The following is a 15,018-nucleotide window of genomic DNA, read 5'->3' on the forward strand; positions in this document are numbered from 1 at the left end:
TTCTGTGCCCATGGGAGAATTTGCTCAGATTTCATCATAGATTTGTGTTGTTGTTGTTTAGTCGTTTAGTCGTGTCCGACTCTTCGTGACCCCATGGACCAGAGCACACCAGGCACTCCTATCATAAAGCCTCCCTTTTCCTTTTATTTTGCCTTGAGGCTTTGCCATCAAATGTGATATAAGTTTGGGCCATGCACTAGGTGTTTTCAAATGAGATTACACACACAACCCTCATAACAATCCCAAAGCTATTTATTTTTCTTCTTATGCTAGCTTCTCCTAACAATGTTGGAATCTGCCACTAGAAGAGTGCAGCCTCTTTAAGAGAGAGAAGTCAACACAATTTGACACCTGTCTGAGGAAGGGCAAGGCAGGTGAAAGCAAGAGTTCCTGCACACCTGTATCGAGAAGCTGGAATCACAGCTTCAGAGCAATTCATACCAAACTCATACTGCACTTTGATTCTACACTGCGACACTAAACTAATTACAGAAAGGAGTTGAAAGTGTCTTCAGGTGGCAAATGGTAGGTGTTCATAGTGTTCCCTGGTGGAGAACTTCCTGGCCAAGCCAGGTGATCTTCTTCTGGCCACCTACCCCAAATCATGCACAATCTGAATCATTAAAATTCTACACATGATTTATAATGATGGGGATCATAGAATTTTTAAGTTGAAAGGGACCTTCAGGTTCATGTATTCCAACCCCCTGCAATGCAGGAATCTCAACTAAAGCATCCATGACAGATGGCCATCCAACCTCTGCTTAAAAGCCTCCAAGGAAGGAGAGTCCACCACACCACCCTCCACTGTCAAACAGCTCTTACTGTCAGAAAGCTCTTCCAGCTGTTGAGTTAGAATCTCCTTTCTTTTAAGCCATTGGTTTGGATCGTACCCTCTGGAGCAGGACAGACCTGTGAAAAGTTAAGAGTAGACAGCAATAATGTTTTTCTTTGCTGTCTCAAATATGACCCTTGGACGAATGGAAAAATCCACACAGGAATACAAATTTGTTTCAACCCGCTTATGGAGACTATCAGAGGCCACAAAGACAAAGAGAAAGGAAAAATATATGAAAACAACTAGAAGAGATGTGGAAAACAGCAAGAAACGATTGGACAGAATGGTGAACATTATTTGGACAGATTTGTGGACTTTTAAAGCAGCAGCAACAAAAGGATTGGATCCCTTTCGGAACTTGAAATATGGGTACCCCCAACAAAAATTTAAAATTAGGCTCTGTAATTCGGAATTTATGTGATTTGATTTGATTGGTCTGTTAATAAAAATTATTTTTTTAAAAAAAGAACCTGGCTCCTGAAATGCGTTTCTGGGAAAAATTATGGCAGGGCAAGTGGCTTTGGGATCCTGGTATGACCATGTAGGAGGCTGGTGGGAGAAAAAAATGAGCCACTCTATTATGAGCCACTCTGTCTCTTTATACTGTATGTTGTTTTGTCTAGGAGAGGCCCTTCTCTGTTTCCAAAAAAGTTATCACTGTGCCAAAAAAGACGACGGATAATGACGGTAGCTTTCCTTCAGCAAAGTTTACTTTTCTGCACAAACTTCCAACTCAATGCAACTCAACAACCATATTCAGAATGGCAGTGAACTAAATCAGTAATGCAACAGTCTGGGTATGTATAAAGGTAAAGGGACCCCTGACCATTAGGTCCAGTCACGGATGACTCTGGGGTTGCAGCGCTCATCTCGCTTTAGTGGCCAAGGGAGCTGGCGTATAGCTTCCAGGCCATGTGGCCAGCATGACCAAGCCGCTTCTGGAAAACCATAGCAGCACACAGAAACGCCGTTTACGTTCCCGCCGGAGCGGTACCTATTTATCTACTTGCACTTTGATGTGCTTTCGAACTGCTAGGTTGGCAAGAGCAGGGACTGAGCAACGGGAGCTCACCCTGTTGCGAGGATTCGAACCGCCAACCTTCTCATCGGCAAGCCCTAGGCTCTGTGATTTAGACCACAGCCCCACCCGCGCCCCTCTGGGTATGTATACATTTCAAATAACTCTGTGAGCAATGGACAACCGGCAAGTCCAATCTCATGTTAATTTGTTTTAATTGAAAATAGACATTTCTCCTCAACCTTACTGACAAGGACACATTGTCCATACAGTAGTAATCTTCATATCTGAGTTCACTATATTATGCATGCTAGAATGACAAAAGAAAACTCAGAATAGGACTGGAACTGAGTGGTTCTGTGGGGAAGGAAAGAAGCAAAAATTCTGTATGTAAAATTCTTTGAAAATAGCAAGGCTCACTTATCCATAGGGAAGCAGCTCTGCATTATCAACTGTCCCCAAATGAGGCCCTAGGCAGAGAATTTCTTTGATCAGGCTGACGTCTGGAAAAATCAGCTCTTGTCCCTCACCTGTGGTGGCACATTACTGCATGCTCTCCCTGTGTGCCACTGATATTGCAGAGTCATCTGATAGGTAATTGCAGCATCAGCAATCAAGGCACTGGAGGGTTAGAAATGGCAATGGCTTTCAAAGCTTATCAGATACCATGAAGCATATGCTTGGATGGCAAGGCACAGAATGACGGAGGCATAAATCACATGGTCTTCCTACCCAAAGTTGGGGAAAGGGGATGGATAATAGAGGAACTATATTGGAATGACAAGGAAAGGAATGTGACTAATCAGAAATAAAAGGGGGGTGGATTTGTTGTTTATTCCCAGATTAGTATGTTATCTGTTATATTTTCCTGCTAAGTTAATTTTGACAGAGAGCAGCAAAAAGGTTTTCTGAAGGTGAAAAGTCTTACACTTTTCACTATGATATATAGTTTTGTTCTGTTTTTACATAAACAGGTATTTTACTTGTTTAGGAATTTGATTGAACATTAATGCTTGCACTTTTATTATTTTCTGTGTAAACTGCTTAAAGCGTTTATTATTATTATATTAAGCAGTATAAAGATTTAATTAATAAATCAAGAATAAATACAAACATTGATTAAACACTTTGGTTAGCTCTTTCTGCTTTGGCATCATTTCACTGTAAATGCTTATTACAGGGTAATAAGGGTTTCCATCACAAAATAATGATAAATATTTCTCCTATATGGTTACAACACCCATGTCTTTTTTGGCATGTGAGTGGTATACAGTGGATGCTAAGGTTGTGAACATGATCCGTGTGGGAGGCTCGTTCACAACCCACAGCATTCGCAACCCACAGCGCTGCGTCTGCACATGCGCGGGTTGCGATTCAGCGCTTCTGCACATGTGCAAAGCGCGATTTAGCGCTTCTGCGCATGTGTGACCACTGAAATCCGGAAGTAACCCGTTCCGATACTTCCAAGTTTCGGCGGGTCCGTAACCCAAAAAAACGCAACCTGAAGCGTCTGTAACCCAAGGTAAGACTGTATAAATCAATATATATATTAATGATAATCACATAACCTCAGTGCTACTGCTTAGATTTTCTCTGTGGCCAGTAATTAAATAAGAAAAAATCCAGTCTTATTTATTATGCTTCTTACCTGCCCTTCACCATAAGGATCTAGGACGAGATACAAGAGGATTTTAACCTATTCACGATATAAATCCCTCCAATTTGGCTTAAAATTAAATTGTTTTTTAAAAAAAAACAACAACAACACACAAATAAAGAATTTTAACTTTTCTTTTATATTTGTTTATTCATTCATTCATACCCCGCCCAACTTGCTGGGCTTCCCCAGCCACTCAGGGAGGCTTCCCACAAAATACTAAAAATACAATCAAACATCAAACATTAAAAACTTCCCTAAACTTTTAAAAAGTTGGGCATCAGATAATAATGCCAAAGCTTCTGGGATATTAAGGGCTGCTGGTGTCAGTGAGGCTGCCTTTGCTCTCCAGCAGATGCTGAACATCCACAATCCAAAGGATTAGTTCTTGAGGCATTTCCTCCAACCTGTCCAGTGTCATGACTAGACCTGCTAAAACGCCAGGATACATCCACAGATTATATCTTCAGATGATTTACCCTACTAGGAAATTATTTCTCAAGCAGAAGGGTGATAGAATTCACCCTGAGCAGTAGAACCAGATTTCCCCTGTGTGTATTACTAATGCCTGCTTTAGAAAGCAGCAGGTGAGAACCAATAGATCCAATCCCTTTCTGAAGGAGCTATAGTTACTTGGAGAGCAGTCGTCAAAGAGGATTCGCTCATCTCCTGGGATGGTGAGAGGCGCCAAGGTTTCACAGAGCTGAAGAGAAGAAAAGGACAGAAGATGATTTCTGAAAGAGGGCAGCATTATTGGAACTTTTCCATGCAAAATTGTGGCTTGTAACCCACATGAGTCATTTGTTCCTGCTCTAAAACTACTCTGGGGTTTTATGATTCACTGGCCGAGCTTCTGTTTACCGCTGTTTCCCTTTTCTCTCTCCTCAGAACTTGCCCCATGACATCATAATGCCTCCTTTTGTTTTATGAGCTCTTGGACCAATTTGTTAGTACATCAACTTCTAGCAGCCTGCCTAGAGGAAAGAAAGGCAAAGCTATAATGACTCGCTTCTCCATTTCTTCAATTACAAAAGCCACTTATCATATTGTGGTGATGTTCTCACCCGGACTCGCTGCCAAAAGGAAGAGGCCTATTCACCTCTTGCTCACAGAATCTTTGTGGCCTTCAGTATGACCCGAGAGGCCATACAGAAGGAAAGTTGGAGGAGGAAGCTATGGAGATAATTAGAAGGTTGCTGAGGGTTGACATATTGTGCTAGTCTTGATGTAAGCACTTGAAAGAGACTCCATAACTGGACCCTCCTCCCCACAACACCTACATCAGTTGTGGGAAATCTGTGGCCTTCCAATGCTGTTAGATTCAAATCTCCATAATCCCCAGCCAGTATGAACAATGGTCTGGGCTTGTAGACCAGCAATACCTGGAGGGCCACCTCTGGCATATCTTTGTTGCTTATTCCTCAAAAGACTGCTTTCCCATGAAATATTTGACTTAAGACTCAGCTACATTAGTCAAGAAACAGCATTTTGAATGCTTTGTAAACATGCAACACCAGGTGGCTCCAGAGAGCAAAAATAAAATTCCTAAGTGATTTCCCATAGCATTTTCCCTCTTTTGTTATAATAATTTAATTTCTGACTTATTTATAGCCCCTTTTTGCTGTGTTTAGATCCACCCTTAATCTCTCAAACACTTTGTTCAAAACTTTCCATCTCCCATTCCACCTCTTTGTTGACTGTTATCTTGCCCTCACCTTCCCCACCTCTCTGTTCTTGTATGTTGCTATGAATATTATTTCAATAGAAAAGTGGCATATGAAATAAATATTAAATCTTGGTATAATTCTGCTCTATGTGTTATTTGTTCTCCCTCTCTTGAAATTTTGAATGTAAAGTCTTTCTGGCAAGAACACACTATTTTGGCTTTTGTTGCTATGTAAAGTGCCATATACATTGATTGCACTATATTAATCTTTTTTTTTTTTTTTTTTTAAAAAAAAAGATTCCACAGCCGCAAAAAGAAATTCCATTTTGGGGGGAGTAGAAAAGGCTGGTAATACATATACTTTTTGAAGGTGGGTGATATATATTTGGCGTTTGCACCCAAATCTTCTAACTCTGACCAGAAGAATCCTTCACAGTACATATTGGAGACCTATTCCTGGACATTCCTGGACATTTCTTTTAACCATGATCATATCAGGGTGTACTAGAAATCTGAACTGCATTGGCACATGTGAGGTTTGTGTGTGTGCCAAATCATCATCCATATTTTTTATTTTAAAAAAAACCATTGAGGAAAAATGATAATGGATGGTATTCTATTAATGTGTCCCATCAGTGCAGAGATTTTTACTTGCCCAGCAGGACTCCCCTTTCCCCATATGCACCCCACACTCACACCAAATCTGCTCCAGAGGCTTGGGGGAACTTCACAAAGGGATTTAGGTGGAGCCCAGGGGGAGAATGTTCCATTGTGCAAGTGGAAATCCTTGCACCAATGGAACATTCTCATTACTTTGGTTTCCACCCTGTGAGATGTTAGACTCGTGACAAAAATCATGATAGCAGGCAAAAACGTCTAACCCTCTCAGCTTAAGACCAGAGAATGAATATAAGGCAAAATGAAAGCCAACTTCAAGACCAAAATTGTTCATTTGTATGAAGGGTTTAACATCAGAAACTTGTCTAGTTTTAGAATATTAGTCCCCCCGAAGTCCTATTAAGCTCTCTCGGGGACTTCATGGGGGGGAAGGGCGTGTGTGTTTTCCCTTTTACATCTGCTGCCCTGCCATATTTAATTAAAGCCTTTGGAAGCTCATAAGCTCTTGTAAAAGAAAGAAAGAAAATCTCGAGACAGCATTAACCAAGACAATGCTGACTCATTCCTCCCCATGTCATGCTGGCATTTAAGAAAAGGACAGGTGGGTAGAAGTGACGCTTTATAATAAATATTATTTTATAGGCTGAAATAATGATCAGATGTATTATTATCTAGAGAAACTGTATCTAACACAATGGGGATGTATTGTTCTGCAGAATGAACAGTCACAGCTTTAAACAATGTGAATAATGTTAAGTAATTTTTTCTTTAAAAGTAAGTATCAAAGTGAACTTTTTTTAAAAAAAATAAAGCCATAGAATCCTTCAAAGTGGCATTTCATTTAGTGTCCAAACTTTTTAAAAAAACCTGTGTCATAAATAAAACAATATGTCCAAGTAAAGCCTGGGGGGGGGGTATTTGATTAGTGTATTGGGTGCTGATGTAGGTTCAAATCCCCCCCCCCCTTAAGCATGCTCTTGATTGTCTTTGTTTTACCCTTCCTCCCAGAGCTGCTGTGAGAATAGGCTTTGTTAAGGCTGCAAAGTACCTGTCAGGGAACTGCCATCAGAGCAGGAGGCGGAGAGGAGGCTCCCAGACGATGGTGGAGAGGGTCCTAGTAGAAGGAGGGATAGCCCATCCGCTGGGGAAGGAAATCAGCGTAACACCAGTGGGAAAGGGGAGGAGATGGAGGAATCGGAGAGGTGGCTCCAGGACTCTTCGCAGGAGACCAGCGGAGAGGGCACGAGTACTCCATTGCCCACACCCACCTTGCGCAGAAAACTTTCGCGCAGGCAACGGGGGAGGAGACTGGGCGTCAAACAGCTTCTATGCTGGAAGCGGTTTAAGAAACGCCCACTGACGGATTCTGCCAGCGACTGAGGCAGCCACGGAACTTGAGGCTGTCCTGACAGAAAGGGTTCAACCATGCAACCTAGCCAGGAGTAAAGGCAACTTACGCACGAGCAATCCCTAGAACCATTACAGTACCGTAATAAAATGAGATATAGAAATATGTATTGCGATATTAACCTGTCAATGCATGGATGTCTGGGGTGGGGGCAGCAGCACAGCCCCACTCCCTGTAGTCACACGATGCCCCTTCACATGATTAATGCGCGAAGAGGTCAAAAGTCTGCCTTTAGTCACAGACTGCATATTCCCTCCCCCCCCCAAAAAAAAAGTATCATGAGAACTGTAGTTTACCCATCACAGAGCTACAAGGTGCTTTAAATGTATGGTGTGTACACAGACACAGTCTTAAAATGGTGTACAGTTGTACCTTGTGACTCGAACGTTTTGGCTCCCAAATGCCGCAAACCCGGAAGTGAGTGTTCTGGTTTGCAAACGTTTTTTGGAAGCCAAACATCCGACTTCCGCGGCTTCCAATTGAGTGCAGGAAGCTCCTGCAGCCAATCGGAAGCAGCACCTTGGTTTTTGAATGTTTTTGGAAGTCAAACGGACTTCTGGAATGGAGTCCGTTCGAGAACCAAGGTACAACTGTATAAGAGGAGGTAGCAGACTATTGTATTAGGCTACACTGGGTGCTGTGCAGGCTTCAGGCTGCACTTGGGATCAGCAGGAAGAAAGAAGCACAAAGTAACTGGTTTAGGCACACAACATTTTTGAAAATATATAATCCAGATGTTACTCAGATCTATTTCTAGCCTTAAGAAAACACAAAGGTTTTTTGTTAGGTAAAGAACAGAAGTAAAAAGGAAACATGGTGGTGGTTTTCATAAGAGCAAGCTGGAGATAATTTTAGTTGGTGTACTAAGATTTTTTTTAAAAAGTCTATAGAAGCTACACTCGGTAGCATTACCTAGTGGTTGGAAGGAATGTGACCCTCCCAAAGTAAAGCTCCACATGCAGGTGGCAGGAAATCCTCTTCCTGTTTGAGTACAAGGCGGTTGTGATCCTCTGTCCAGTAGTGAGTAGTGGGACATTGCAGTATGGCATCTAGTCACATATCATATCTGCCTCCTTCATAGAAGCACATACAGGAGCAAAATCTCAGCTGTACAATGGGGTGTTACGTGGGCTGTTGAAAAAGGAGTTGGAGGAAAAAATTAGGAAGTGAGGAGCTTGCAAAAGAAAAAGGCAGGCAGCTTGGAAGAAGGTTCAGGCTTACTAAGATGGACTGCTCACGGTGTGTGAAATTGGAAGGCTTTTTTTATACAAAGCTATCCAATTCCTAAAAGAAATATTTTAATAATGTGGGATTTAAAATAATGGCCTTGTTCGGCAATTTCCTTTCTGAGGAAAGTTTCCTTTCACACAGGAATTTGAACTCTTTGCTCCTGAGAATACTCTTCACTTACTATTTTGCTTTAGTAAAATTCTAAAATTTGCCTGACTTTTCTGCAGCTTCCTAAACTGTTGTAATCCCACTTCTCAGTGCAGCAGTTAGAAATGAACAGCATAATATCCAGCACTGCAAACGACTGAGTTTTATTTGCCGGCAGAGACATTACCAAAGATTTAATCTACTAAAGCCATTAAAGTATTTGCAAAACACTCGTGCAATTAGTAACCAGTGCAGCTAAAGAACAAACAGAGAAACATTGTTAGGTTGGATAACAAGACAAAACTGATCTCAAAAATGCTGCAAGCCACACACGGAGATTTACTATTAAACATGTTTTTTGTGTCCTTTCCTTCCAGCTCGTTGATTGTTCTCCCCTTCAGTATATATATTGCATGGGGGGGTGCGTTCTGGGTCATCGTGTGTCGGCAGAACGTGCTTAAGCCTGCCCCATACCCACACCACCCCTTTCTGTTTAAAAAGTAGATTCAAATGAGGAGCAGCAATGTGGGCCGGCCATTTTAAATCCAGCTACAGTGGTACCTCGGGTTAAGAACTTAATTCTTCTGGAGGTCCGTTCTTATCCTGAAACTGTTCTTAACCTGAGGCACCACTTTAGCTTATGGGGCCTCCTGCTGCCACTGCGCTGCCACCGCAAGATTTCTGTTCTTATCCTGAAGCAAAGTTCTTAACCCGAGGTACTATTTCTGGGTTAGTGGAGTCTGTAACCTGAAGTGTCTGTAACCCGAGGTACCACTGTATATGAAAATTGCTGTAAGCCCCTCCTCATTATCCATTTCTCTGAACTGTTCCCAAGTGACACCCCTTTCTTCCAGGCCACATATTTTTCCCTTGCTTTCTTTTTTCTTTACATTATATTTGTATGCCACTTTTCTGCAAGAAAAAAAAATCATGCTCAAAACAGCTTACTAGAGAAAGACAGGCATGTGCTTCAAACAAACACTGCAAAAACAATTTCATAATAACATAGTAAAACAACAACATAGTGACCATTTTATAATTGTATGGCAAAACAACAACAAACCACATATCAATACTATGCAAGTAACAAGATTACCCAAACAACATGCAGCATCCAATGGCAAAAATAACAAGGAAGCTGCACAGGTTCACCTTAGACTCCTCCTATGATGTTGCTTCCTTTTCTCCCCAAGCCACACGCCTCCTTGGCCCTGCTCTGTGTCTTCCTTGAGTCCTTTTGCCTTGTTGGAATGGGTCCTTGGATTGTGAGGCCTGTTCCTTGCCTGGATCGAGAAGTCTACAGTCGTACCTCAGAAGCTGAATGCCTTGTGACTCGAACACTTTGTCTCCCAAGCGCCGCAATCCCGGAAGAGAGTGTTCCGGTTTGCCAACGTTCTTTGGAACCCGAAAGTTCAACTCGGGTTCCATGGGTTCCGATTGGCTTCCAATCGGAAGCCGCGCATTGGTTTCCAAACATTTTGGAACTTCCAGAACAGATTCTTTTTGACTTCCGAAGTACGACTGTATATGTCTGACTGTCTGTATAGAACCCCCTGACTTTGCAAGCTAAAATGTATCTTTCTAGAAGAGTCACATCCATGCTCTTCCCACTTCTTTCCTCTCTCCTTGACCTCTGTTGGAGGGTTGCCCACAAGGGAACATGACCCCCAGGCTGGAAAAGTTTCCCTGACCCATTCATCTGGAATGGCGTATCATCTGTTATCTACATCAAAAGTTCCCAAATGTAACTTGCTGAGACTGGGAGCTTCTGGAAGTTGTCTATTTCAAACGATGAAGCAATCACAGCCACATAAAGCTATCTCCAGGCATGCAACTGGATCTAAAGTATGCTTTTAAAGTCACCCTGAGTCAAGTTGCAGATGCTTCGAGCCAGCCTTGATTTTAATATTCTCCCACATCTTCAAGTACAGAAGGGCAAGCAGGAAAGAGGAAAGAAAAAATATGTATTAATTAAATAAAATGTTATTATCTACTTTTCTGATTTCAAAAAGCTTCCATTAGCATTCTGGGCAAAGATTCAAGTCACTTCATATTGCGCTCAAACGAGCTCACTCATCTTCCTCTCTAATAAAACCGGCACTAGTGAATCCATTTAATTAATGTCAGAAAGTGGCCTCAGAAGAATGCATCGATACCACTATGTTTAGATGCCCAAATTTAATGCTTTCTGCCCTCCAAGCATCAGAGTTTAGTCTTCGTGGCTTGGCTTAGAACTTTAATAACCATTTGGATTCAGAATTCTAGTGCTTACTTATAGCTGCATCTCAGCCACACACTTCCAAGAGATGAAAGGTGAGCTGCATAAAATGCCACCAGGGAGATTAAGCCCCAAAGGACAGAGGCCTTAAATATCTGCCTCCTTTCCTACAGACCCTCTCAGTGGTAAGATCAACAAAGCAGGCTCTTCTGGTTGTTCAACTGCCCTTGGACAGCTTGGAGAGGGCATTCTCCATGGCCAGCTCCTAAGCAGTGAAGTTTTCTCTCTACAAGTGTGTCCAGCACTTTCATTTCATCATATGCTGAAGGCACATCTGGGGTATATATATGGATCCACCCTATTCTTCTAGTTGTAAATTGCTTTAACTGTTTTTAATATTGTGTTTTTGTATTATTGTGACCCACCCTGGGACTTACAGTGAAGTGTGGGTTAAAAAATCCAAATAATACTATCACTAAAGGTGAGGAGGAAATCCTACTCATGCGTACCTTGGAGGAAGTCTCATTGACGTTAATGGCCCTTACTTCTGAGTAGGCAAGTATAGTATTGTGCTGTCAGTAAGCAATGCATGTTTCAGAACATGCTTTATATACACTATATATGTACATCCTCTCCAGAGTGACACCCAATATATATGAAAAACTATAGCCAACATCTTTTATGGAGAGACAATATTTGAACCTATAGCAGCTTATGAAGATTTACTCCACATATAGGTGCTTGTTGTGGGCTATGCCATCTTATGATGCCTTTAAGCTTTAGAACAACCTGGTCATTCATGGGGAACAGTGAAAATTCACCAGCAAGAAGTGAGACCTGCAACATACCATTGCTCTATGACCATTGCCAGCCATGCCCCTTTCTGCCATACTCCATTCCATTACCACCACCTCAATTTTCCAAACCACCTCCAACATATACAGAATGTACTGTGGACTCTGAGCATGTTTAATCCTTTGTTAGGGGGTTCCCCCTATTTATTCTCCTGCAAACCTTGGAGTTACCGCAGGCCTGCTGATACCTTCTACAGTCAGCACTTGAGGAATGAGTTTGCTATTAATTTATTAGTTGGCAAGCATAACAAATGGTTTCTTCCTGCATCCAAGCTTCTAGAATGGTCTAGAATTACAGCCAGGTGAGGAATGAAACCAATTCCATCTGGGCGGAACAATGCTAAGGTGTTGAAAGAGAAGGCTTTTTCCTTTTGAAAGTGGTCCATTTAGCTAGGATCTGATTACTTGCATCCTCCTACCCGAGGGTCCATGTTGTGTGCAGCCCCAGGATTCCCCGCAACCGGTCAGTAATGCTGCTATCACTCCAGGGGCCTGGGCCAATCAGGGGTGCTGGCACAAGGTAAGTATATGGCAGTGCGATGTGTACCTGTCTCTTGCTTTGTGCTGCCGAACACCCGCTCACCCACCCATTGTTAGATCGCTGTGTGGCATTGCTTTGGACTTTGGTTGGTCGCCTGTTTTGGAACAGGGGCCGGGTAGGAATTTTTTCCAGTGTGGCAGATTGGCAGTGGCCACTTGGTTTTTGCCTACCTCTTAGCAATCGTCACAACTTTGTAAGGTTTGGCAGTTAGGCATTGGTTTAGGGGAATGTGGGGAGGGGAGGTGCGCCCATCACCTGCCCCTCCATGTGATAGGAATCCGGGGGTCTGGAACTCGTCCGAAGCCCAGGGAGGGACTAGGGCCATGCCAGGACCCTCGGGAACCCCAGGGGTGAGCACCAGTCAATAGCCATTGTTGGAGCTCCTTCTGCTGGTAGTTTACCCTTTGCAGGCTTCCTGCTGGGTGGACAGGAGCCAATTATAGTCAATAGATACCAATGTCTAAGCCAATACCAGTCACACCTGTGTACTCAATAAAGTTGTGGCCTAAATTTGCCCATTAACCTTGAAACTAAATTCTGTTTCCATTGTGTCTTTATTCCATGGGGGTGGGTTTTGAGGCTTGAAGCCCAATTATTTTTTAAAGGATCTGAGAGGTGCGAACTGGTGCTGCTGTGAATCTGGATCTGAATCTGCTTGCATTGTACTCTTGTGCATCTGTGACTGGGCAAAGATACCAATATCTCTAGAATTTTATCCACCTGAGAAAACACATCCAAGCTTCTCAATGGCCAGGGAAGACAGGTTTTGACACACTATTACTGCCTTTCACATCATTTCCCCAGCCTATCCTGAATGAAGGCTCCAGATTTTTAAAATGTCATATGTCCAAACCAAACATGTGTCAGACACCAGCAAGTCAGATGTCAGTTGTTCTCATTGCCCAATTTGATCATGCAGTTGTAACAAAATTAGCACAGGGTGTGGCAAACAGTTGGGTCCTGGCACATTCAAGTTGTGCGATTAAAGTGAATATGGTGTTCTTGTGCAACCAAAACCTGTTCCTGGAAAGCGTTGGATAACAATTGCCTTAGGCAATTTTGTATTAACCTCCTGCAAACGAATCAGAATGGATGTTCAGTTAACAGCAGACATAACTCCCCCCCCAAAAAAAAAACAACCCCTAACTTTGTGCAGAGAGATTGGGATAAGTGCTCAATAAACAAGTTATCTGGAAGCAACCAAAGTACGTATCTTGCAAAATCAGTGATGTATAACCGGTACCTCTTTTGTACCTATGTAAAAGACACCTCTTTTGTGAGGTGTTTCTCATTTCATTTTTCAGCATTTGGGGCTGGAGAAGCTGAAACCTGGAAGCACTTCCCCACATCCCAAGCAACAGCTATGTGCACAACTGACTCTGAACACTTAACACGGGAGGCGCCCCTTAAATAAGATGGAGAGAGGCGGTTGCTGCTCTCTGAGCTACTGTTTCAGCTTGCCTTTGCCGCACTAGCTACACTTGCTTCATCGTGTTTACAACCAGCACAGCAAGATGCTGTAAATTACATGATAAAATGGGGGTGGGAAGCAAGTGGAGAGGCCGACGTAGTGGCAGTAAGCCCAGAAGTGAAGCCGACAAGAGTAGACCTGGAATGCCCATCTGCTCTCATCTGTCCCCAGCTGTAGGGGACTCCGGGTTTGAATGACTTTTCCTCGCAGTCACCTGCAGCTAATTAGCTGCCTCCATTTCAAAGTTTCGCTGGCTCGCTGCCCAGCATTCACAGCACTGCTCAGGTAGTGACCTCCAGCATCTCACCCAGTGGACCTTGACTGTTCTTTCACCCGCAGCTAATTGACTAAAGCAGCAAAGGTGGGTTGGCTCCATTCGCAGGCAGTGCAGCCTCTCTGCTCAGCTCCGTTTTAGATTGTGCCAACGCAGGTGGCCAACTTTTTAACCAGCTATTGTAGCTGCGCCTTTAACACCAGCTTGATGTGCAGACATCAACAAAAAGTGTTGTGCTGCTATGAAGCTGTGAAGGTGCTGAACCAGCATCTTGAGGAAGTAGTGGATGACAGCCAATTAGCTGTAGCTCAGTCCCATGAGACAGAAATTATGTTGGGGTGGGAGATCGCATACCAAGGACTTTCCCAGCATCCTTAACAACTACATTTCCCAGGATTCTTTGGGGGAAGCCATGAAGTGGTATTTTCAGGCTTTAAATGTATGGTGTGAATGTGGCCTGTCTCACACAGGAAAAATTCATCATTCAAACTACACAATCCGTAAAGGGGGGGGGGATATTTGAATTCTCTATTGGGATTTCTACTTCCTTCATGCCCAGTTGCCACTGAATAGGTATTTAATGTCCAGAATATACTCTGAGGTACTGTGTGCCACAAATACCCTGACACATGCTTAGGCCCTGAGTTCCTGCTTCAGATCACACACAGACTTCTTTTATTTGTCTGTTCTATTCTGTTTCAACATTTCTGCTTCTACATTGATAATAAAGAATCCACTCTCAATATAGGAAAAGTGACTTTCCTTCAAATAATTACAGGGTTCAGCAGTGGGAAGGAAGGAGGGAGTTACTTGTCCTGAGAGCATTGCCTCTCCCTCTGGTACCACCAAGATCCACCATGTTCCACACAGAAGAAAGCAGGGCCTCTCTTCACAGAGATATGCTGTCACGTAATTACTTTCCTGCCTGGTGGTGATGGTGGTAGTACTGACGATAATGTGTTTCCACAGTGCCTACAGTAACTCGTCACATAGTTCATTAAATCAAATACACCCAAGAGAAAAGGAGCAGAGAGTAGTTGAGGTTGAAGATCATTTTGGCAATGAAAGCCTGAAGGTG

At 42.9% G+C, this 15,018-nt stretch overlaps 1 long non-coding RNA gene across 6 annotated transcripts in view; it reads right to left on the reverse strand.

Moving 5' to 3' along the window:
• LOC310674700 overlaps window positions 1-15,018 on the reverse strand; it is a 44,688-nt gene that overhangs the window by 3,782 nt on the left and 25,888 nt on the right. For 2 of the 6 annotated variants that reach the window (XR_014509710.1, XR_014509711.1), the window contains exons 4-6: window positions 10,446-10,501; window positions 8,118-8,336; window positions 4,147-4,216 (exon numbers count right to left, since the gene is read on the reverse strand). This is a non-coding gene — a long non-coding RNA (uncharacterized lncRNA). Of the gene's footprint in view, window positions 1-3,648; window positions 4,217-8,117; window positions 8,337-10,445; window positions 10,502-11,309; window positions 11,373-15,018 lie in introns of those variants that run through there. The other 4 variants (XR_014509714.1, XR_014509713.1, XR_014509709.1 and 1 more) reach the window with 4 other exon arrangements.

Source organism: Podarcis tiliguerta (assembly GCF_965153285.1).
Source record: "Podarcis tiliguerta genome assembly, chromosome: 3".
NCBI lineage: Eukaryota > Metazoa > Chordata > Lepidosauria > Squamata > Lacertidae > Podarcis > Podarcis tiliguerta.